We start from the raw sequence: 27,017 nt of genomic DNA, 5'->3' as shown, positions 1-27,017 counted from the left end.
AAAAGAAATGGTTCAAAGATATAATAAATTCAGCATTAGTATTAGTGGATATTTGGTAGAGTCTTTAGATTAATATAATATATAATTATATATAAACTTCCTTCGGAATGGATGCTTTTACAGGCAAAATATGGTATGATCAAATTTTTTCGGATCGGCACTCATAGCCACTAGGAAACGAACATGATCGATAATTTACCTATAAACAATATAAATATTAGCGGAATTCATAATAATTAACAAAAAATAATAATGAAACACTCAGAAATATCCTGTTATCCTTATGCCGACCACTGCTTAGGCTGGTATAATTTCTGACGATCTTCAGAATAATCAGGGGCTTGTTGTACCTTGACTCTCTTATATACTGTTTGTATAAGATGGACATTTATGACTACTTGGTGATCTAAATGTTAGATTGTATCTATTTCAGAAAGGAGTGAACAATTTTATACGAAATTCAAAGACTAAAAACACATGAGTTGCTGTCACCCATACAACAACTTTTCACTCGATACACAGTGGGATCAATCGAATGCCCTAAAGCCATTAAGTAACTGATTTTTATCCAATGGTTTGCTATATTCCACATTGACTACCAGAAGGAGCTGAGATTTTGAGGCAAAGGAGTTCGTTTTGGTTGCAATATGGGCTTATCTTCATCGATATACAATAAAAAATAATGTATGTATGTCTGTTTATTTATTGTTTGTTAATTTGTGACTTATAGGAGCCTAATCCATTGAACCGATCTTCTTGAAAGTTTTACTGTATGTTTATGTATCTCTGCAAATAACAATAGGATACTTTTTATTTAGAAATTTCAAGTGGGCGTGGCACTTCCCATACAAAGTCAATAGTTATTATAGAATATCTGGAGAACTATAACGGTGAATGCCGCAAAACTTCGCCGACTTTAATTCGGTACCATTGTGCGCATCTTGACTGAAAATGGGTGGAATTGGAAAAATGAGCGTGGCACCAGCCATACAAAGTAAATAGTAATTTTCGAATATCTGCAGATCTATAATTGTGACAGTGTTCAAACTTTATATGAATAAATTTCTTATCAGTGCATGACTTCTAACAAAAAATTGGATGGATCGGAATAGGGGGATGTGACTCCCCCCATTCTATAATCGTAAAAGTATCTTTGTATTAATCAATCAATTTCTTATCACTTTACGGATTAGGGCGTGGCACCTCCCATACAAAGAACATAGTTATTTTCGAATACCTGGGGAACTATAACAGTGAAAGTCTTCAAACTTTAAAAGAATCAACTTCATATCACGATATGATGTGCAACCAAAAATTGGAGGGGTCGGAACAGGGGGTGAGTGACCTATAATACAAATAAAATAGTTTTTTTCTAATTATCTTCAGAACTATAATTGCAAGATTCTTCAAACTCTGTCCGAATAGTTCTCTTATCATTTTTTTTTCTATAAAACTCCGAGTATACTCGCATCATCACAGTATAAAATTTCTGTCAGATAACGACTTATAAGTTGTACAATCTGTACCTGAAATTTGCATGTGGCTTATATTCTTGGTTTGTGATTTTGTGTCTGGTTTTAAATATTTTTGTATTGGTTCATTGTTTATTTAAAGATAAATGTATTTTAAGAAACTTTTCTGAATTTGAACAACAAAATTCTTAAAAGTTATGTAACTGCGTATGTAATGTTTTAATAAAGGCAGGACCTTAATTGAATTATGACTGGAGTTGATAATGGTTATGGAGATGCTTATTTTGTAACTCTAACAGTCTAGAATAAGGACTTTTTCTCCTTCCACTGATACATAACAAAACAGTTAAAATAAACTTTGGGAACACATTTTAAAACTAACTTCTGTAGCCCATACATGCACACACACCTAAACACATTTATACATTTATCAACACATACTAAATTTCTATTTATTTATGTGTGTGTGAATGTGTTAGTGTGCAAATGTTTGTTATATATGTATGTATGAATGTTATTCTAATTCACTTTCGCCATTTGCGTTTGTATAAGTGTAGGTAACAAATTGAACAAAAAAAAACAAAAAACTTGTGTGTTTTCTCAACTGTCTCTGAACGGTGAACCGGGTGTGGGTTTGTTTTATGCATAGAGGAAAAGGAAACCCAAACGTTAAAGTTTTCCCTGTTGTTGCTGATGTCGTTCGCGTATTTTTCAAGCGTAAATGGGGTTCTTGTCATGTCATACTCATATGCGTTTACTTTCACATTTAATTTCTTTCTTCTGTTAGTGAAATATTTGAATTAAAACAAACAAACAAAAAAAAATACAACATGGAAATTAAAATTACAGCAACGCAAACAAATGCTCTAACAACACATACGAAAAATAAAATAAAACAAAAAAATTGTTTCTAACACCGCCCACTAATGCTAAAATACATAAACTCTCATTTTGAAATTTTAACAATTACACACATTCATACATAACATATACTTATACTTATACAAATTATACAAATACATATTTACATGCCACATATACATATGTATGTATATAGAAGTAGGCATATTTTGCATACATACCGCTACTATTACTACTTAATATATGTATGGAAGTATACCTTTATGTATATTAGACTGCTCCAAACATATATATTTATACAATTATTATATGTGATATATGCTAATGATCGCTGGAATTATTTTATCTTGTTTGAAAGCTTATAGTTTTGCAGAAATCGCGGCACTGACTAATAATTTCCGATCAATATAATTTTTATACCCACCATCAAAAAAGACCCACAAAAGTATATGCGGGATTTCATGCAAAGCTAACCAACTTTTGAAATCGATGTCTTCCGATCGGGATCATCGGTTTAGTTCTATTGGATTGTAATTCAGACACAATTCTTCAACAAAATCGGTGGAAAACTCACTGAGTTAGAGGGGGTCAAAATTCTCATCCATGTTACTTACTACCTATTATTCTTAGATAAAATTGTCCCAAATAGTTTAGACAGATATTTCTTCAAAATTTAAAAAAAAAAAATAAAAAAAGAAAAGAAAAAAAAATTTGAATTTTTTTTTCCGAAATCAAAAACTTTTTTGATTTTTTTTTAAATGGGCCCTTTTTTCCGCAGAGGAAAGCTTAGATAGTTTCCTTGAAAACCTATTTGGTCGCTTAGTCGGATGCGATTGCGATATCTAGCAAAATAAATATTTTGTAACTCAAAACATAAAAGTTTTGATTTTTTTTTTTGGAAAATCAAAATTTTTGTTGATTTTTTTTTTTTTGACTTTCAAAAATGGACCTTTTTTGCATTTTATTTTTCTCAAAAGAAAACTTACGTCTTTTCCTTGAAAACCTTTTTGGTTGCTTAGGGTGTTGCGAGTGGGATATCTATCAAAATAAATGTTTTTTGCAAAATCTAACTTTTTTCAAAATGGATCCGTTTTTTAAATTATTTTTTTGCTCTAAAGAAACCTTAGGTCCCTGTCTTTAAGAGGTTTTTTGGTCGCTTAGTGCGATGCGAAAGGGATATATACCAAAATAAATGTTTTGTAACTCAAGATATACATTTTTTGATTTTTTTTTTGGCAAAATCAAAAACTTTTTAGATTTTTTTTTAGACTTTTTTAATATTTTTTTTGCTCTATAGAAAGCTTAGGTCTATTCTTTAAGAGCTTTCTTTTGTTTTTTAAAAAACGGTCCGATTTTGAAAAAAAAAAATCAAAAAAGTTTTTGATGTCGGAAAAATAATGATTAATTTTAATTTTTTTTTTCCAAAGATTGAAGAAATAGCCTCTTTGGGACAAATTTTGCTAAGAACAATAGGTAATAAGTTACATGGATGAGAAAAAACACCTGAAAAAACACCTAACTCAGAGAGTTCTCTACCGATCTTGTTAAAAAATTGTGTCTGAATTACTATCCAATATGACTAACCTTCTTGCAATCTCGATCGGAAGACATCGATTTCAGAAGTTATAACGTTTGAAATCGAAGTATACTTCACTTGACATGAAATCACCCATATATTTTCTGGGTTCTGGTAGCATGTCCGGCCGTCTGTCTGTAGAAAACACGGTAGGGCCCAAACGAAAGGAGCGAAACATTTGTGCTTGGTCCCTACACAAGGTATCGCTAAGAAAATGACTTGAACATTCATAAATATCTTATAATATTCAATATATTGATCAAATTGGACATAAGCTGATTTTATGGGAACCTAATAATTGGCCCTACACCCATCAGAAAAATGTTTTATTGTCACATATTGATGGTAGATATACAAGATTCGGCACAGCCGAATATAAGACTCTTACTTGCCCAATATGTTGTTATAGTCCAATTTTTTTAAACATTTTATTTTCTTTTTAAATATTGCTGCTTTGACTCAAAATTCCAAATTTAAAATAAAATGTACAACCTCTAAACGTTATCCGATTTTGCTGAAATTTCCAGCATTTGATTTTTAGATTGTAGATCTTGGGAACATCGAAAACGAAAAAAATTTAATAACGGGCCATACTAATATTCATATACATATGAATATTTGTTATACATATGCATGTGTGTAGTGTAGAGCAAAATATTTGCGTATGACAAAAAGTTACGACAACAACAGCAATAGCAAACATTATAATAAAAACATTTTTTAACTAATTTTCTACACAACCGTTTTCATGTTTTTTTTTTATAATATTTTCATTTCATTTCAAACTTACCGAAAAAAATAAATAAACAGCATTGAAATGTGTGCTACTCGTTCTTCGTCCTTTTTTATTATCTTCTCCTTACTTGGCTGTTTCTAAATATTTTCCACGCCGGTTGTAAGTGACGTTGGTTAGTGGAGGTATGTGGCGGGCGGCTGGTTGTAAGAGAATTCCCAAATTATACACACACAGATACTCCCTCCTTCGCTTACTTGCTAACAAACACACACATATAGACGCGAAAAAAATGAGTCCTTTCAAAATTCTATGTTCTTTTTTAATGTCGCTTTTTTTACCCAGTTGTTTTATTTGTTAATGTTGTAGTTGTTAGATTTTTAGTATTTTATACACGATATGAACAAAGTAGCAGCTACAAATATGTGTGGTAGTTGTATGTGCAGAATATGTTGCAAAAAAAACCTCACCAATTTTGTGTTTTTTGTTTGCTTGTTGTAGTTCGTCGCTATTCAGTATTTAGTCTGGAAAAAAATGCCAAAAAAAAAAGAAGAAAAGAGTAATGAATTCGACAATGTTTTTTTGTATTTTATTTTCTAAATTAGAAGTTTGAGGGCAAATGTTTGTACATCGTTAGACGTAATGCACACATACACAACTAAATACAAACATTTAGACATATTCACATCCATACATACATCCAAACATAGTAATAATAGTAGTATATACTACTATTACTGCTACTACACATAATGTTAGAATATGTTTTATTTAGAAGCAGATAATCAGTGGGCTGAGGGCCTACATGGGGGGATCAATGTAAAGAGAATGGTAGAGGTTTGTTGTGGGTGGTTGGGGGAGTTTATTGTTATTTCATGTCACGTTTTTTTTTCATATGAATTTAGAAGTTTTGTTTGTGGATCCCTTTTAATTTTACTGTTTTATTTTTACTTTTTTTTTAAGGGTTTCATCAGTAATTTTTTAGTTGTTATATAAGAGAAAATTCTAAATTTACGCTAAATTATAATGAAGCATGTTAGACGTAATATGTTGTCATGACTTTAAAGTTTCTTTTTTAAAATTATATTATTGAAAATGTTCCTTCACTCTATTTAAGAACTAAAATAATTTTTTATAAACAATTTGCGGAATATAAATTCAGTTTTCGATAGATAATAAAATGAATTGTTTTTGAGTTTTTAACATAACTTTTTCAAGAATTGAAATACATTTTCATGATCAGATATCGCTAATCCAAATTGGCTCTAAAATTTGGAAATTATTTTACTGGTGAGGTCATAGTTTATTGCAAAATGTTTTTTTTTGCCATTCCGAAAAATTCCTCACAAAGTATATATATATCCTAAAAGTATATATATATTCAGGCTCCTTATAAAATTCTAAGACGATCAAGCTATGTCCGACTATCTGTCCTGTCTGTCTGTCTGTCTGTCTGTCTGTCTGTCTGTCTGTCTGTCTGTCTGTCTGTCTGTCTGTCTGTCTGTTGAAAACACGATATGGCCCAAACGAAAGGAGCTCGCTGGCTGAAACTCTCTGTTGATAAGGTATGTTTGGTATTGAAAATGGGAAATATCTCTCCATGAGTTTACCTAGCCCCATACAAATTTCCAAAATCAAATGTTTTTTGACTTTTTTTTTGAAAATGTGCCCTTTTTTTTTTGAAAAGAGCTTTTCCTTGATGAGCTTTTTGTAGTGTTTATAAAAAACCGGTTTGTCGGTTAACCGAAAATTGGCCTTTTTTAAAAAACCGGTTTTTCGGTTAACCGACATCGTAAAAACCGGTACCGTGAAATAACTCCCAAATGAAATAACTCCCCACGAAAAAATTAAATAACACCCAACAAATTTTTCATACAACTTGGAAGTTATTTCATTATGAAACAAATCCTAACGCATAGGGAGTAATTTCATAATTTTTAGCTGGGTGTTATTTCATAATGCAATAACTGCCAATGAAACAACTCCCAATGAAATTTTTGTTGGGTTTTATTTCATTTTATTATGAGAATTAGGAGTTGTTTCACTGTATAGGGAGTTATTTAATTTTTGTTAGGTTCTACTTTGCAAAAGCAATATATTAAAAACTCGGCGGGGCGCAAAGGATTTCTCCTCTGGGTTGTATCAAAAACCGGCTTCGCTCAGAAAAGATTCTTTTTACATTGTCGGCCTTTGTCAGGTCGTTACGATATCTTAATCTTTTCTGAGCGAAGCCAGTTTTTGATATATCCCAGAGGAGAAAACCTTAGTGGCCAGCCGAAGGCCATCAATACAAAAAACTTTTCTGAGCGAAGCCTGTTTTTGGGAGTAATTTCATTTCACCCTTTGGCAGTTATTTCATTTTTCAAGTTTGGGAATTATTTCATTTTTGCTGGGAATTATTTCATTGGGAGTTATTTCATTGGGATTTATTTCATTTGGGAGCTATTTCACGGTACCAAAAAACCGGTTAACCGTCATATATGTGTAGAAAACATAAAATGTCCAATAAAGTATATACAGCTTTAAAACTTTTTAATATTTAGTAGTCAGGAATGGTTAATATTAAATATCTATAAATATACAATAGTGCTATGTCCATATATCAAAATTATTATCTCAGTCAAATGGAATTGAGTATAAATATGTTACTAAATATATAATACTTGTTTAAATTATTGGTTTATTCATTAAATTTCAACCAAAAAATGTAAATCACTTTTTTAATTAAATATTTGATAATTTTGAAATTTATTATCACCTCGACTTTCTGATATGAAATGTTACAAGTCCCAAAAAACGACCTATAAGATGCAAACGCACTTCCTCTTAGCTGCGATTATTTGTCATTATAAAAAACTCTATTTCCGATTTCATAAATATTTAAAATTATGGATTTTAGAACGTTTTTTGTCTCTCCTGTAATATTTCTGAAAAGCTAATGAGGTCAAATTTTTTGCAAGAAGGTATGTTCATCGAATTCAATTTAACGTTTGGTAAAATCATCACTAATTTTAATGAATCATTAGTAAGATTTAGCCAAAACTTATAGAATTATGCGGAATTTAATTTTTAATAGTTTCATTATGTGAAATTTATTCTGAAAAAGTTTTAAAGTAGACTCATCTTCCTCTACTAATTAGAATCATTGTAATTCTTAAAAATATTAATCTAAATAGGTTTGTATTGTAAATCAGCAGTTTATGTTTCAAATAAGACCAATAATGTGTATACAATAAATATTAAAAATTAACAAAAACGTGAGATTTATTAATTTTAGTCCCAAATTTTAAAAACCGGTTAACCGAGTGATAAAAACCGGATAAACCGGTTAACCGAAAATCAACATTTTAAATTAACTGGTTCGCAAAAAAACCGAGATTTTGAAGAAAAACCTGTTTTTCGGTTAACCGGTTTATAAACACTAGCTTTTTGGTCGCTTAGTGGGATGTGAGTTGGATATCTATCAAAATAAATGTTTTGTAACTTTTTTTTTGCAAAATCAAAAACTTTTTTTCAAAATGGGCCTTTGGTCCATCTTAAGGAATATATACCCTTCACCATTATTGGTATATTCTGGAAGTTAATATAACGATGAAATCATCATTCCAAAGTCCTCAGATATGAATTTATAAGATTCGACACAAAATAGAAACTAATTTTTTTGGAGAAAAAAATTATCTAAAAATAATTTGGTTTAAATTTTTTTTTTTTTTTGAGACATATTCTACCAAATATTTCTGACAGAACTGTGTCCCTCGAATATTTTTAAACAATTAGGTTTTTGTTCCTACCTCAGCCAACTATGGAAAAATGTTTCCGAATAACAATATTCTCGGGACTACACACGAAATTTTTAGATGAATTAGTTTTAAAGAGTTTGATCGCGATCGCACCACTCTCCAGAACGAATTTTCATAATCAGAAAACATTGATGCTTTACAAAAACTTATATTTAATGACCATTATGCGACATACTGTCAAATTGAGAGAACCTTTGTCATTAATTGCCCTAGAACACTCCTGTGGAAAATTTGGAACAATTGCTCAACACGTTATCACTCCGAGACTTGTGAAAATAGAAGTACTGCAAAAGTTACATCGGTTAAAGGAAGAGACACCACATAATCGGTTAAAGGAAGAGACACCACATAATTGTTTTTAATAGATTAATATATAATCAATTTCTCAAAAAAATTATACTATTTTAACCTACACTAAATTGAACAAGCCCAATATGCACCAAAGACCCAAAAATTCAAGCACTTGAACATTTTGTTGGAATTAAACTTGAGAAATAATTGAAAAAGTTAAATATTTTTCAAACAAAAAATATGAGGCTTGAATTAATTTTTCCTTTTTACTAGAGAATGCTATTGATATAAAGTGCACGCAGAAAAAAAATACATATGGTTACAGTAAACAAATATATGTTTGTGGTAACCATATTTATGATGAATAATTTTATCATAATATGTTGTTCTCGGATTATGATAAGCCTTGAGCCGAGAGGAACATAATATGATAAGTCCTTCATCATATGAATGGTTGTCACAAACATATATTTGTTTACTGTAACCATATATATGGTTGATACAATCATGTGAATCGTAAATTAACCATATTATGGTTACCACAATCATGTAAATGGTTACTGTGACTATAATATAGTTAAAAAACTTGTAACAATATTGAAATGGTTACAGTAACCATGCCCAACTATATTTTTTCTCTGCGTGTGTAATATAACTATAATTCAATTGATTGACACTGGACTAAAGGCTTGAATTACACTTGCTTTCAACTTGAATTACAGTAAAAATGCTTATTAGGAGATCATTAAGATTAGATCATAGCTAACCTAAAGAATATTTAAATATATTAAATATAGTTATAGGATTAGAAACCATTCATTAATTTTCAAAAATGTTGGCAGTTCCCTTCCCTCTATTGCATAGTTCCTCGCTAGTATTGTCCAGAATACGAAGATTGTCGTCAATTTACACGTACACAACCCGAATGTAAACAATACACAGAGAAAACAGATTCGTTATTGCAACCGAATTTGTCTCCAATCGAATTTTGTCGGTTGCACGTACTATCTCAGAATTCGATTGAAGCAACTGAATATATGGTATGAGCACAAATCAATTGCTGAATTAATGGTACACGCAACTATTAAAAATGAAACCATTCGGTGCTAGGAACTGATATGTAGGTAGGGGTACCTAAAATATTTTTTTATTTTAAGAACTAATTATATGCAAATTTATTTTTTCCCAATTTATTTATTCTAAATATATAAACATAATCTTAAGATTAAACTAATAATTGTTAGTATTACAATGAAACAAATAATGTAAATATTCATGCTATTCTTCACTTCGCGACGTGAAGATATTGTTGGGTTTCTATTGAGACCTCAGTCATGTTGTCAAATTCCAATGCAAAGTATGAAAAACGTTCCAAAGATTATTAGGCTCCGATAGATAAATCGCACATTTTTGTAAAAAGCAGCAATTTTCCTACGGGAATTTCTTAATGTAGTCCATATTTACTTCCATATGTTCCTTGTTCACATTAAGGCTGATAGTGATTACAAAAACGCCACCATATCTTTTCTATTTTGAGCACTCCAAATTCATCCAAATTTAATTGCAAAAATTAAAATAATTTCAAATAAAGTCTTGCTAGCTATAAAGGAACGAGAGATAAAGCTCCCAATCTTCATTAAAAGCTGAAAATTTCTACTAGCATTTTTTGATGCAGATATTTGTTATTTCCGTGTTAATAAATCTGAAATGGATTTAAACACGCTATTAAGACATAGTTATATTCACAATTTTAAGAAAAGATAAAGCTTATATACTTACCCATTCATATCCATCAGCTAATTTGAAATTTTTAAATTTAAAATTCAATAAAATTTATATTTTGTATTTTTCATTTTCAATATGTTTTATTTTAGAAATGTTATTATACAAAAATGTCAGACAATTTTCTGTCGGAACACCGAATTTGATTTTCTTAAATCATAATCGAATTTTCGATTACATGAACTAATAATTGGAAATGAAGTACATATTGCTGAATTATAGATAGTTACTGTAGACGAATTCATAATATACATTTTATTTCATACAATATCGGTTCATCTAACTAACATTAGAGTTGTTAGTACCATAATTCGATTCAAATTAGGGTTTTTCTGTCCATAACATAGAAAGTTAGTTGAGTTTAAAATCATTTAATAATAACTATAAAATTTCAGTTCATTTGATTAAATATTAATAATAGTAAGTGATTTCCAATCGATCTGTTTTCTGTGTGTAGAGAGTAAAAATACAAATATTTCAATCAGTTGCTTGATGTTGTTGGGGATATTTTATTGTTTACCCATACTTGCACACAAATTTAATGCCTCTATTTGCGGGACTATGCTCTTGGGATATAGAAAATTTGCTTGATCATTTGGTTATAAAAAACTGTTATTTTATTTGAATTCCAAAATACAAATTAGAAGCATTATAAAAGTGATTTGTACACATATTAATGTTATCTTGGATTTAAGAAGGGTCATATGGACTTAATAATTAAACAGATCTGATCTGATTTGGGTCGATAACTGGAAACTAAAAAAAATGAGTCTAAGAACATTTGAAAACATAGTAACACATTTAAGCTGGTAAAAGTAAAATTTGTAACAAAATATTTAAGCATTAAAATCACTTGTTTTGAAAAAAGGCTCAGACAGTTACAGACCACCACCGACCCCTTCCATTAAGCCCTCTGCATAAAGTATGCAGCACTTTTGTACAAAATAAAGCAAAATACACACTTAATTTTATAACAACAAATCATTTTCACTTTAATTTAATAGTGCGAGTTAAATGATAAAAAACGGTGAAAAAAATGTTGATTGCTTTAAAACGAAAAAATAAAATAGAAATGGAAATGGAATTAACAACCAAAAAATACAAAAAAAAGAAGCAGCAACGAACATATTAGACAAGAGGTTTATGGTTTTAACCTTCAACGCCGCTGAATGGAAAAAAGAAAAAACTCCCCAAAAAATTAAAAAAAAAAATAAAAAATATAAACAATTAAAAAATCTACTTACTACCTCTACTTACTATACAAATACAAATGTAAGTAGTAATATGAAACACCAACACTAATCCACAGACTCATAGATAGATATATATGTATATGAATGTGTGAGTATTTGTGTATCTATGTGAATGTGTGATATGAATATTTCATACAGACATACAATATTAAAATAATGAAAGTCACACATAAAAATAATATACCACGCCTAACGTTGTTAATTCTATTCCTTTATTTTTATTTTATTTTTTTTGATAAATTTTTATTTTTTTCCACAAAAATAAAAAGAGTTAAATTTTTTTTATTTGTATTTTTTGAACTAAACCCCCCTTGTGTTTAAATTTTTTTGCGATTTTTGTTTTGTACTCATTGTTCAGCAAACTACAAACCCTTTTGCCTAAATGCGAGTATTATGAAAATAATTTTGTTGTATATCTACCTTCATTAGACACATTATTATAAAAAGCAAATACAAAAACATACATACGAAAATAAATAAAAATGTACCTATTTTTAATTTAGTTTTTTTATTTTATTTCTCTGTTTTGTATGCAAAATAAAACTAACATTTATTTTTGGGTAAAAGCTGAAAGCAAAAAGAAAATCATTAAAAAAATATACATAAAAAACTCGGTATTTATTTACAATGCAGAAAAATTGTAAAATTTTAATTGATATAACAGATGCCTAAATGCCAATAATATTGGAAAAATATTTAGTCTAAATGTTGTTGCACTTTTGTATGGGGGGTAAACGAGAAAATTCATATACAAACACGCGAAACGAACGAACGAACGAATCATTTTGCATGAAAGCCAGCCAGCCAGCTCAGATCACACAGAACTGTAGAAAACATTACAAATTTTGTTGAAATGTCAAATGGTCATAATGCAGTAGTCATTAATTTTTTAACACTTAAAACAAAATGTAAAAAACAAATAAAAAAAAAACGCAGCCGAAATGCTGCTGTTGCATCAGGGGTCATAGATTGCATTAGTTATAATATTCTGTGTGTGTTTTAGTTCTTTGAACGGTTCATAGGGGACTTATTAAAATCTGGCTGCCTTAATAGACATTGTGCATAGTGACTGCAGTTGAATTCTAATGAACATTTTAAGTGACAGATAATAATGGGCATTTAAAGTTGTTGTACGGGTTTCAGGATCATTTTTAAACGTAATTAGGTAAAATAAGTACATGTTTAAAGCAGGAATGAAAAGAATTGAACTTTAGTTAAGATGGTTGCAGTTAAACTATAAAGATTTCCTACTTAAAGAGAAATCTATGGCCAGTTACTTGTTATTATGTCTCTATAAATTTCTCTAAATCTCTGCTCTTACTCAATTAAAAAAAAATTACAAAATTAAAAAAAAAATTCCCTAAAAATGTTTGCATCAAAACATTTTTTCTCCAACAACTTGAGTAAAAGCAAGCAAGAGTGCTATTTTCGGCTGTGCCGAATCTTATATACCCTTCACCAAAGTATTCTTTAAGAAAAACATTAAAAAAATTTAAGTAAAAAAATTTATCCAGAAAAAAATTTACGAGTTACAACAGCTAATTATAACACTAAACATTTTCAAAGTGTGTCACGTTCGGAATCGTAAGTGTAATTTTTTTTGGGATATTTTGTTTTCCATGTAAAACTATCACTTGGGCCTGGATTTATACAATTAGACCCTAACAACGACTCAAACCGCGTATTCATTGAAAGATAATAATGTTACCCACATGACGGAAAAATATGTCGCGTGACAAACCATACTAAAGGTTGTAAAACAAAAACCAATGCAAAGTTTTCAACAATACAATTCCTAATTGATAGTAACATTATTCCATTTCAATTAAAAACAATTCTTTAATAAACTATGACTGAATTTTAAAAAACGAGAAAAACCATTTCGTTGAAATTACATGATGTTTATGATCAAGAAATTTCATATATTTATTTGAATAAATTCTATGAAAAAATTAAAAAAAAAAAAAAAAATTTTTCGAAAATTTCAAAAATTTGTAAATTAAAATGTTTTTTTTAAATTTTTAATAACCAATTGAATGCGTCTCTCAAAGACCTTTCATATGATACCAAATTTACATATACATAATTCCTTTGGAAGAAATATGTAAAAAATGTAAAAAACTTCAAAAAAGGACCTTTTTATCCTTTGACCCAGCTCGCCAAATATTGACCACAGGACGAAAAAATTTCAAAACATAGTCTTAGAATGAATCAAATTTTCATTTTAGACGGGAACATCAATACCTTATTTTTTCTCCATACAAACGGGCCACCCTAATATACATATATTGCAAAAAACTCATTGAAAAAACATATATTTTGCACAAAACAGTGCTACAAATATGCTATCAAAAATAAGAAAAAAAATTGTTCTGATTTCTTTATTTTTGTTCAAGTACGAATGTCGCGTTCGGGACCATAGAAATGCCCATATGTAGTATTAACAAGTAAGAAAGTATGGTCGGTCAAGCCCGACCATATAATACCCTACACTAAGTAAAAGAGCAAAACAATTTTTCTTTTAAAATTTCAATAATTTATATTTTTGAGTGATTTTCGGAAGTGGGGTTATATGGGGGCTATGACCAATTATGTACCGATCACCATGAAATTAGGTCGTGTGATTTATGTCTATATTAAACTTAACTATGTTGAATTTTGTGTATTTACCAACATTTTTAAGCGATTTATGCACGTTAAAGTGATTTTCGGAAGCGGGTATATATGGGAGCTATGACAAATTATGGACCAATTGTAACAAAATTTGGTGACATGAATTTTGTGTATATAAAACTTATTTGGAGCGGAATTTGTGGAGATACATATATAAATTAAACATTTATGACCGATAAAGTCCAATTTCGGGAGGACATTTGTATGGGGGCTAGGTGAAATAGGCTTAATCGACTCAGAAAGTAATTCTAAGTCGATCGGTATACTTTAAGGTGGGTGTTAGACTAATATTTTTGGGTGTTACAAACATCTGCACAAACGCATAATACCCTCCCCACTATGGTGGTGTAGGGTATAAAAATTGTTGTAACAAAATTGGTACAAATAATTTAAAGACAAAAATAAGCATTTAGTAAGTGTGTAATAAAAATTTGAGTATAAAAACAGTACTAAAAAATAGTTTTTACTTAAATCAAATATATATAATTAATGAACTTTTTAGTGCTAAATATGTGGTGAACAAATTTTTAATAAAAAATTTAATGTAGTATCTGCTAAAATATTCGAACTAACTCATAATTTTAGTACAAAGTAAATAATAAAACTTAAAAAATTTAGTACCACAAATTAAATATTTATATATACTTAGTACTAACCCCAATAAAAAAAGTTTTAGTAATAAATTAAGAACAAAAATTAGTACTAACAAATTGTATGATATACATTTTAGTACATAAATGTGTACCAAAAATGTTAATACTAAAATTTAATAGTTTTCATTAAAAATTTGAGTACAACAATTTTTAACTGAATGTTTTAATACTCACAATTTGATTTAATATATTAAGTACTATAATTAGTACTAAAAGTTCTAATACAAAAATATAATTCTAAGTGTTTCATTACAAAAAAAAATAGTACTAACATTTAGTAGTCTACTAAAATATATTAAAAGTATAAAACTTTTAAGAGTTTTAATTTTAGTATCAAAACTTAAGTACTAATCTGATGTACTAAAAATTGAATTTACTAAATTTCAATACAAAACATGGTGCTAGTAAATTTAGAACTAAAATTGGTACACAAAAATTGTGTGCAAAATATTTTAGTACTAAAATGTTTTCCAAATATTCTGTACTAAAATTTAATATACATATAAAAATGTTTATCAAAATTTTATTAAAAAAATTTGTACTGAATGTTTTAGTACACACAGTTTGATTTAACATATTATATACATATTATAATTAGTACTAAACATTTTAATTAAAAAAAATATATATATGATAAAAAATATGTGTTTAATTACTTAAATAAATTAGTAAAAACCTATATACTAAAATATATAAAAAGAATAAAACTTATAATATAAATAAAAATTTAATACAAAATTATGTACTAAATACTATGTAGAACACAAATTTAATACTTAAAATTTAATTTCAAAAACAATTTTATATTCCAAAATAGAAAAATATTAAACAATATGTTTAATATTTTAACAATATTGGTGTTAACTATAACTATTTAGAACAAATATTTCCACCATTAAAGCTGTTAAATTGTGCATTTTAAAACTCAAAATGTTTATTAATTACACATCACATTTACACACAATATTCTAATTTTAGACAATTTGATACATTGTTTTTTTTATTAAAAAAAAACATTTTCCCCCTTTTAGCTGAGTCTTTTATGTTACATTTTTCTACATTTTTTCCTATTCCTATTCCATAAGTATCTTGCACGCAATTCTCAACAACAACGAAAAAAAATTCTAAAATAAAATTAATGTCTCCTTTGGTTTTGTTTCACATTTTTTTTTTGTTCTTCGCTGTTGTAGTATTTGCCAAAAAGCACCGAAAAAAATACAACCAACTAAAAAAAATCCCACATTAAATCAACGACGACTGAGACGTATAGGTGCTGCCAACGTCAGGCAGCTTCCTTTAACTTGTTCATAAACCACCCATTTTCATTTGAGACCTGTGACATTCATTCTACTACTATTTTTATTATTACTTGCCACTATAATTCCCTGGAATAAGAGGAAAGCAGCAACAAAATGTAAAAAAAAATTGGGAAAAAAGTTTATTGTAATCATACCATAAAAATACAAATTTTTATATTTTTCATTATATTTTGTAGCTATTTTTTATTTCATTTTATTTATTTTTTTTAATTCAGCTCATCTAATGTTTTTCCTTTAACGCTCATCTCTTTCTAACTCGGCGGGAGTGCTTAATAAAAAAGTTTTTCCTATATAAGAAATGGTTAAGAGCGGGAAATTTTTTCTTTATACAATTGGGCCACTGATTACTATTTTTATTGCTTGAGATTTTGAGTTTTTTTGAAAAAAATCTCTCTAAGTTTTTTTTTATTATTTGTATGTATCCGAAAAATAAAAATTATAATGTAGCAACAATGTTAGGAGCAGAGTAATAGTTGAACAGATGTTTAAAGAATGCAGTCGTAAATTTAGAAAATAGTGCGTGTTTTTAAAAGGATGTATCTGAAGAAGGTGCCTTGACTGAGATATTTGCTCGAGAATGGCACAATGTTTCTATTTCGTATCCAATATTGTTTCGGATTAGGGTTACTTTCATGGATTTTCTTATGCATATGGTTCCGATTTTACCACTTTTTATTTGTTGTTAAGAAATATCACTTCAAATTATCCGGGAATATTTTTTTGTTAATTTTCGGGAATGCTTGTCGGAAATTTTCGGGAATTTCTTCATAAGTTTTCTTTAAAAAGTTACAATTTTAAGATTCGTTTCGATGGCCAAATGTGTTCCTAATTGAATCATTCTATTATATCCATAGATTTTTTCAGTTCTAGCTACAGATAGTCAGTTGGCAAAGAAGCATTACGGTTGAAATAACCGAATTATTTTCACTCAACTCAAGCCACAGCAGAAAAATTTGTTTATTGAGAATAAATCTAATTTAAAGTTTATGCTCTTAAAGAAATTATTAAGATGCCTAACAATACAACTTTTAGGGATATTCAATGAATATTATTCATATTTAGAGAAAATAACAATAATAGTGGTTCAAATTTATGTATCTACAATCAGATATGAAAAATGTCTCTAACTATTCAACAAAGAATTTATTGATTTTATACTGATTAAAACTACGACTGTGACAATACCTATAAAATGCCACTATTAAATTAGAAACCCTTATAAAGGCTGGACCAATATTGTACAACCAAATATAGTTATTTTATACTTTTAATACCCTGGTTCAATTATAAGTTAATTTATTCGGAACAAATTTTCTGGTTTTTAATTTAATTTAGTATTAAAAACTCCCGGGAATGAAACTATTTTTTAATTTCCTTCCGGGAAATTAAAAAGTTCGGGAAATTAGGAACCCTACTTCAAATGCTTAAATTTCTTGAGATATTGTAAGGCAACGTTTTCTCTATTCGTCCTATTCGACCCGATAGACTAGACTGTAGTGTCCTGGACTATCAATCTGGGTGTTGCGGGTTCAATTCCCGCCAAAGACTCTGGGTGTATCTGCAGACAAGCAAAACGCTTCGCAGTTTGTATTTGTTTAAAAAAATATCGACGGGAAATTAAATATAAATCTCATCTATAATTCTGCCATACAGGATCTACTTTGAAGGTCATGGATCTTAAAGAATATGAAGTCATCACAGGAACTTCGTATAAATAGGTATTTCCATGGGATAGATATTCAACAGAAAAAGTGGCAACACAAAATAATGTTTGAAAAGTAAAATGAATTCTCAGCTGGATATATTATTTACAAATTCATGTAAAACATCCACAAATACTACACCCATATTTTAACACAATGCTAAACGTAACCCAAAATGTATCACTGATGGCAGTGATCAGTTTTGATATTTGTGAAGTAAACATTCCTCCTCAAGTTAAAAAAAACACGATCTCTTGAACCTAAATAGCGCAGTGGACTATTTTGGACAAACATGAGCGATTAGGCCCATTTTCATCTAAATGGATACGTAAATAAACAAAATTAGCTTTGAGACATTGAGAATCATTCGTCATTATTAATTCGAGAACGTCGAGGGTAAGACTTTATCTTGTAAGTAATACAGAATCATGATCATTGCCATTGATGAATTGGAATGGAGGAGATGGTACTTAGCTCGTACTTGTACTTCCTTTTTTGGGTCTCTTTGATTTTTTTGGAAATATCAGCTAATAGCTTCGGAACTTGACTAGGTAAATTAATTTCCTAAATACACAATAAGGGTCCTCATGTAAACGCTTAAAAGCCTCGCAAACTGTGCAATCTGTGCATTTTTGCACAACTCCGATAAGTTTGCGCGACAATTTAGACTCGCAAACTTGAATTTATTGTGCATTTGATGAATCAGCTGCTTTTGTTTACTTTTATTTATAAGAAATAAAAATCAAATAAAATATAAAAATTTTGTGCATGTGAAAATTGTGTAACTTTGGAACAAAATGATTGTATTAAATGACATTGTGTATGAAAACATTAACCAACAGCTAGAACATAAACAAAGTCCTCCAAACTATGTATACCACCGTTTGTTCCAAAGATTTAACTTTCATTCAACATTTTAAAATTAAAATTTATACAATTTGAAAAAAAAATTATTAAAGCTTTTGTTGAATTTATGTATTTTTATTTGACAAATATAAATTTTCTGTATAAACTTGCACAAAATTGTAAAGGTGGGTTCATGAAACATGTCGCGCAAATTTGCCCATTTGCACAAATGGGAAACTTAAGCGTTTAAATGAGTACCCTTAATATTTATCTAGAGTTTTATTTATGTATGTAGTTCAAACAATTTTAGATTTTCTTCCCGAAGTGGGCATATTGACCATCCAAATTATAGACTTCGTTGCAAAGGTCTTATATATATTGTCTATGTACTTTGTATCCGAGATATTTTGATTTTTCAGATTTTCAATACCATAATAGCATATTGATATCACATGTGATCGGAAACCCAATTAATTAATATAGTAGAAATTATGTTTATTGTGTTTCCGGAAATATCTTGGGTTTAGGATAACCGTTCGTGAGCTGGACCATTAAGAAAAAATTTAAGTTTTTTAAAAGGATTTAAACTTTCCCCCAAGACAACATATACACCCTTCATCATGAGTGGCAAGGGTATATAAGTTTATCATTCCGTTTATAATTTCTACATTTTTATATATATTCTGGATCATTATAGATATCAGAGACGATATGTCCATGTTCTGTCTGTGTGTTGAAATCGATTTTATGTAGTCCCCGAGTAACTTATATACATTATAAATACATCAATATATCCGATCGGTTGCTTTTTAAAATCGAAAAAACCAGGACAACCTCGATTTTTTATTTATATCTGGATTACTAAGTCGTTAGATATAGACAATATGGATATCTAATGATAGATATTTCAAATACCTTTGCCTGTCAAAATCGGGAAAAATATTTTTAAATTTTTTTTCACCAAAATAATTTTTATAAAAAATTTTTTCATTATCATTTCATTTTAAAGACATAGCTAAAACAAAATCGAATAAGTTTCCACTTATTATAACTGCTAGTTTCAGAAATATTTCAAGGCAAAACAACAACTACTTGATTCGATTAATACCACCAGTACAACTGCTAATTAAGTTACAACATATGCATTTAAGGAATACATTCTTTTGTAATACTGCTATAAATAATAGTAAACGAAGACATAGTCGTATATTCTATATACTGGCAATAGTAGTAAAGTAATATTAACGCGCGCGGTTTTTGTTGTTGTTGTGGTATATTTTTAAAAAATATTCACTACCATAAAGTAGTACGTAGACGTAGTCAGTGTCTAAAGTCTCTCAGTTTAAAAAAAAATACAAAAAAAACTGTTGATTTGGGTGGTATGACAAAGAAAGTGGCGGGGGGCAGGAAGGGTAACAAGTTGTGAAGATATAAAAATAAGCATTAGCTAAAAAGGAAACTAAACACTACTACTACAACAGCAAACAAAATAAATAAAAGCGAAAAAATAAGCCAGAAAAAAGGAGGAAAAAGGCAAAAACTTTTCCTTTTTTTTGCACTTTAAAACGCGAACTTAGAACAGCAGCAAAAATGCTACAGCAGCGACAGCACAAGGGTGGTTTAGAGACGTTACACTTTGGCTGTGATGTACTCTACTCTTAGAAGAGTGTGTTTAGTTGAATGGTTTTTGTTGCTGTTGCTGTATGGTATGTGCAGTAGTAGAAGTAGTAAAAGATGTATGAATAGTAGTACTCGTACAACATTGTAAGTTGGTTTTTGTTATAAAAAGGATCTCTTTTGTAAGTTAGTGTTTTGAATGTAGATAGATGTATGTATGTTTGTAGGAAAAAGAGTGTGTGTATGTTCGTTTGTTTAATTTTTTTTATTATTTTATTTTCAGTTTTTTTTTATTTTTCATCATTTACTACATCTATTACATGATTTTTTTATTTGGTATTCCCGTTCGTCGTAGCCTTCTTATGCTGAACGCTCTTATGACGTTGACGTCAACGTTTGCTGCGTCTACTACATCTCTACTTGTGCACGTTGTTACTATTGTTGTTGTTGTAGTTGTATTCTAAGTTTACAGGTTTAAAAAAATTTTAACTACGTGTTCGCAGTTAAAAATCTCAACTTATTTTTTTTTATATTTTGATGCTGGTATGCGTGCTGTTTGTTATTGTTGTAGTTACTTTTTGTGTTGTTGTTGCTGTGTTTAGTCTGATATGTTTGGAAAATATTTTTATAGATATCTACAATATAATTTTGCCGTTTTTTTTGGGTTACACTGATAGAAAAATATTAGCACCAATCCGACATAGTAGTCGGATGTAGGCAATGTCGAGTGGGTAAAACTTTACAACCGCTTAATTCTAAATAGTTTTAAACATGCATGGCAATATGTGGCCGAGCGTTTCACATTGAGGGAACTGATAAAAAGTGGAAATAAATCTGTAACTTCTAAATGTATATCCTGATTTTAAAGAATTCTTTCTTAAGATTATTAACAAATTTGTTGTTAATTCAACAAAAGATATTTCAAGAAAATCGGAAACGATTTGGATCCGTAATTGCCAAAAAAAGCAGATCATTGTAAAAAAACTAAAATTTTAATTTTCAAATGCGAATAACTCGTAAACTATAAGAGATACAGTGCACTCGCGATAATACAAACTAATTAAAACCAGGCCAGTTCACTTTTGCAAGATTGTTCATACTTGCGAATGGCATCTAATTCCCATCTACAGCTAGGGAAATCCCTAAATTATTATGCAGTTGAATTAGAATTTAGCCAAATGAATTTATTTGAAATGATTTAGATTTCAACTCTGTGTAGATAGATAAAATACATCAAAAAACAAAAATAAGCTGTTTATATTTTAAAGTTTTTGCACACTAAGTTCATATTTTGGAGTAGCCAATGGAAGTAAAAAGTGTTCATATTTTGGGGTGTTCATATTATCGCGAGTGCACTGTAATATATATGTAGCTACAGCTATAACGAACAAATAGTTGGCATTATTTTTAATTTTTAATATACCTGAGGTTCCCTACTTTGGGGGATTGTGACCCCTTGGTGTTAAACTTATCAGCACCTCCTCGCCATGGGAATTTTATTAAAATCGGACTATTCGTTCCATTTTTATTTCAGTTCCCCCATTGTGCGTTGTCATTATGGAATATTACGGTTTCATGTCTGGCTGCATATTTTTGGTTTTTTTCGGCCAATGCATAATAGATAGGATCCTTTTGCATTTCCTTAGCGTGAATAATTGGCTTTGTTGTCGATTCGGCTGGTTGGCCGGTCTTCACATTCGGTGCAAAAATGATTTTCTTTTATAGGGTTCAAGCATAATTTTTGACATGCAAAATCGCTTTTCAAGGTCTCTCGGCTTCAATTCGTATGGTACCCAATATCTCTGCCTTTGGGTGAATCCTGCTGCTGCAAACATTGTAAAATTGCTCCCTGAGTAGCTTCCAATGATTCTCAACTCTTGTTGATTTGTACAACAATCTTCATGGTGTAATGCCTCCAATTCTTGGTCTCCATACTTTTTTGGATGGCCTGGACGATCTTTGTCTTCCGAGTCAAAATCACCATCTCTGAACGTAACAAATCATCTATCGGACGTTGAAAACGATGGAACACATACACCATAAGATTTGGTGTGCAATCGGTGTGCTTCTGCAGCAATTTTAAATAATACAAATTAATGTTCAATAACTAAGTGAGAATAAAATAACATATAAGTTATTAAAAACAAAAATCGCGCATTCAAAAGATAACCATCTAATGTAAGTTCGATTTGATTTTGTTCATGTTCCAATGTCGCGTTCCGGTATCTAAATCATTGTTTGTTATAATGATATATTGTTCTAATAAAGTGACAGAACATTTTAATTCAAATCAAGTTACTTTAACTAAAAAACAAGTTACTGCATATAATAATCACACTTAACATATTAATTTAATTTTCAAAGTGTGTCCCGTTCGGGATCGTAAGTTCTTCTTTTCTCAAAAACAAATGTTTTTAATATTTTAAAACTTGTGCGATAGAATGAAATTTACGTTAAAGAAAACATAAACAAATATTTTAAAAATCACAGCAGAAGGCAGAAATAGCATTAACAGGACGGGAAAATATGTCGCGTTACAAATCATACTAAATGTTATAAAACAAAAAGTAATGCAAACATTTCAACAAAACAACCTTCAATTTATAGCGACATTATTTAATTTTAATCCAATTCGCTGGTTCCCATTTTTTGTCTCCTTCGGGATACCATGTTTATTGCTAATATATAGGAAACAACTAACAACTGTGTTATATATCGTGAGAAGGGTATATATAAGTTTGTCATTCCGTTTGTAATTTCCACAATATAATTTTCCGACCCTATAAAGTATATATATTTTGGATACTTATAGATAGCGGAGTTGATTAAGCCATGTCCGTCTGCCTGTCCGTCAGTCTGTTGAAATCAATTTTCTGAAGACCCCAGACATCTTCGGCATCCAAATCTTCAATAATTCTGCCAGACATGCTTTTGAGATGTTTCCTATTTAAAATCAGCAAAATCGGTCTACAAATGGGTGAGATATGTGGAAAAAACCAGGACATCCTCGATTTTTGACCTATATCTGGATTACTAAGTCATTAATATAGACAATATGGATAACTAATGATAGATATTTCAAAGACCTTTGCAACGACGTATATAAGACCATAGTAAGCTGGACCTACAATGTCAAAATCGGAAAAAATATTTTTTAACCACAATTTTTTTTTCACAAAAAAAAAAAAATTTAAGAACAAAAAAATTTTTTTAGAATTTAAAAAAAAAATTAAAATAATTCGAAAAAATATTTTTTCAAAAAAATGAAAAAAACAATTTTGGAAAAAAAATAAATTTTGTTTACCTAAACATATTTAAAATTTGTATTTTGAAGTATAATTTGGTGAAGGGTATATAAGATTCGGCACAGCCGAATATAGCTCTCTTATTTGATTTCACTTTAAATACGTACAAATGTCGCGTTCGCAACCGTCGAAATGTCCATATGAGAATTAATAGAAGAGGTGAAATTTTCAAACTTAAATTCAGTTTGACTAATGCTGCTTTTTGAACCTAAATCGGGGTTTTCTTATCCTTTAGACACTTGATCTCTGTTGATCTTCACAGTTCATAATCCAAAACCATTTTCTTCACTTGTTACATATTCCTCATCTATCAGCAAACTCATATCAATTTCTATCACTGTAATTTAAAGTTTTGTATGTGAGCTTGTATTTTAAACTTTTTTTTATAAAAAAATGTTGTGTTTAGAGAGATTTGAGTGAATAGATGACACTCATACCAATGAAAAAACGCGTTTGAGGGTTGATTTTTTTTCGACATTATTTTTTATTTTCTATACATTTTATTTTGTTGTTGTTTTATTTCACAATAAACGGCGACTCAGTTGTAGTTCCTGCCGCTGCTCTACTACTGCTGCTTTAAAATGTTTGAAAAAAAAAACTGAAAACTGAAAAATAATACTGCCGCCGCAGTGGAAAAAAGCGAAATGAAAAGTATAGAAATATTAGGGGGTTATGACTAAACTTTACGACGAGTCGAGCACAGAGTATGTGTGTAGTATTCAAGTAGTAAATAATTGTAAACGTCTGCGTGTATATGTGAACTAAAGCAAAAAAAAAAAATCACATTGTATGTAGGTATGTATGTGTGTGTATGGCTGTAACACGGGCATCCTTTTTGTGTAAAAAATGAATAAATTTCTATATATTTTTCATTTTCAATGTCTATGCAAAGTGTGCTTTTTTTCCACTCTTCTTACATATTTTTTTGTTCGAAAAAAAGTTAAATAAATGAATTCAAAACGTAGTTTGAGCTATAAAGGTACTACTTATTATTACTTTTAATACTTTGCGTACGCATGGATGTATGTATCTTTGAATGTGTGTATGTGTGTGAGTATGTTAGAAGAAATATGTCTAAGTATGGGTATATTAAGAGTATGTATGTGTGTAGTTGTGTTACTAAACATAAAACTTTCCTCTTTCTTTTTAATTTTATTCTTCTTGTAATATAGAATAAAAATATTTTATTTTTGTTGTTGTCTGTATGAGTGAAAAGAAATTCAATCTCGTGAACAAAAATTATTGAAGAGCAGTAGTTAGTTGTAAGCGCATTACAACATGCGGGAGTTTAGATGTTGATAAGGTTTCTTGCTCTAAAAGCATATAGAATAGAATTTACTTAAAACTTTGCCAGCTCCGCAAAACCTCTTCGCGAACTATTTATGTATGTGTGTATGTGGCAACACTATGGGTTTGAATGTTAATGGTGTTTTAATTTAATTAAGGTTTATAATTTTATTGTATTTTTATTTTACATGTATATTTATAGACTTTTTAAGTAGTAATTTATTAATTTTTCATTTTTATACCAAATAATAGATAACAACGTACCCGATAAATCGGGTATAGTCCTTGATCGGTTGCTGTTTAAAATCGGGAAAATCGGCCCAAAAATATCTCGATTATTAATTCATATATACAATATGGATATCAAATGAACATAATAAAATTTCGCACCAATATTGAGAAAAATATTTTTTAACCCGACATTTTTTGCAACAAACAAACAAAATTTTTATAACACGAAATTTATTTTTTATGTAAAAAATTTTTTAACTCGAAATTAAAAATATTTTTCTCAATATTAACCCATTGTATGCGATGTATGCGTCGTTGCAAATGCCTCACAAAAAATTTTTTTTAACCAAACTTTCGCTTTCAATCTTTATGAAAAATATTTTTAAACTCGAAATTTTTTTCAACAATCAAAATTTTTAAAAAGTATTTTTTAACAACAAAATCTGGAAAAAATATTTTTCAAAAAAAATTTTTTTTTTACCCAAACTTTCGTTTTCAATCTTTATCTTTAAGTAAACTTAGTAGAAGTGTTGATATACCAATATTTCGGTTGATATAAGGAAAAACATACGACTTTCACGATTTGTTTGACCTCTTTTTGAACTATTTTTATCTCGATTACTAAGTCATGTAAATAGACAATATGTACATCAAATAAGAGGCATTTCATAGAACTTTTCATATTTCTTCTTTTCTTATTATTTTTATATATAAATTCCAACTGACAATGGGTCAATATCGGGAAAAATATTTTTTGAACCAAATTTTTTTTCACCAAAAATTGTTCTACAAAAAATTATATTTCACCACAAATTGGTTTCTTCTCAACTTTTTTATTCCAAACAAATTTTATTTCAAGAAAAAAAATTTTTTTAGGAATTTTTTTTCTTGTATGAAGGTATTTATTTTAGATTGTTAATATTAGCGTTTTCTGTTTGTGACTATGATATGATGATATTATTTATTTAGACTATGATTGTGACTATAAGTACCACTGTTATTAAAACCATGATTTTAGCTGTGACTATGTTTGTGACTACGATTTTTACTGTTACTACGACAGTGACTATGACGGTAAATGTGTCTATGTCAGTGACTGTGACTATGTTTCGAGCTGTAACTTTGACTGTGAATATAAATATAACTATAATGTGATAATGAGTGTAACTATGACTATCACAAGTACTATATCGATGATTGTATATGAATATGACAGTGGCAATGGCTGTATTTATGACTGTGAGTACAATTATGACTGTGATTTTGATTACAACTATAACTGTGACTTTCAAAATGACTGTAACTATGATAGTGCATGACTTGACTGTGACAATGTATTTAACTATTTACAACTATCACAAATAATATAACTCTGACTGTGTATGACTATAACAATGTTCAATCTGTAGATATGACTATAAATATGTGACTTTGGATATGATTGCGACTATTTATGACTATGATTAAGAATTTAAGATTATAATATTGATTATGTCCGTGACTATGTATTATGTTTACGGTTGTGAAATGGCATGACTATTACTTTAACTGCGGCTATTAATTATGATCATAGCTATGACTATGAATATAAGTATATGATTGACAATGAATTTGA

At 29.2% G+C, this 27,017-nt stretch overlaps 1 long non-coding RNA gene across 1 annotated transcript in view; it reads right to left on the bottom strand.

The window, feature by feature from the left end:
* Window positions 1–5,115: 5,115 nt before the first annotated feature.
* The window catches only part of LOC135956819 (uncharacterized), a 128,535-nt gene continuing 106,633 nt past the window's right edge, over window positions 5,116–27,017 (bottom strand). Inside the window, exon 3 of the long non-coding RNA XR_010576389.1 lies at window positions 5,116–5,166. This is a non-coding gene — a long non-coding RNA (uncharacterized LOC135956819). The remainder of the gene's footprint in view (window positions 5,167–27,017) is intronic.

This window comes from Calliphora vicina, chromosome 4 (genome assembly GCF_958450345.1).
Source record: "Calliphora vicina chromosome 4, idCalVici1.1, whole genome shotgun sequence".
Classification (NCBI taxonomy): Eukaryota; Metazoa; Arthropoda; class Insecta; order Diptera; family Calliphoridae; genus Calliphora; species Calliphora vicina.
The sequence above is the reverse complement of the archived record's forward strand: the minus strand, read 5'-3'. Positions and strand labels throughout refer to the sequence as shown.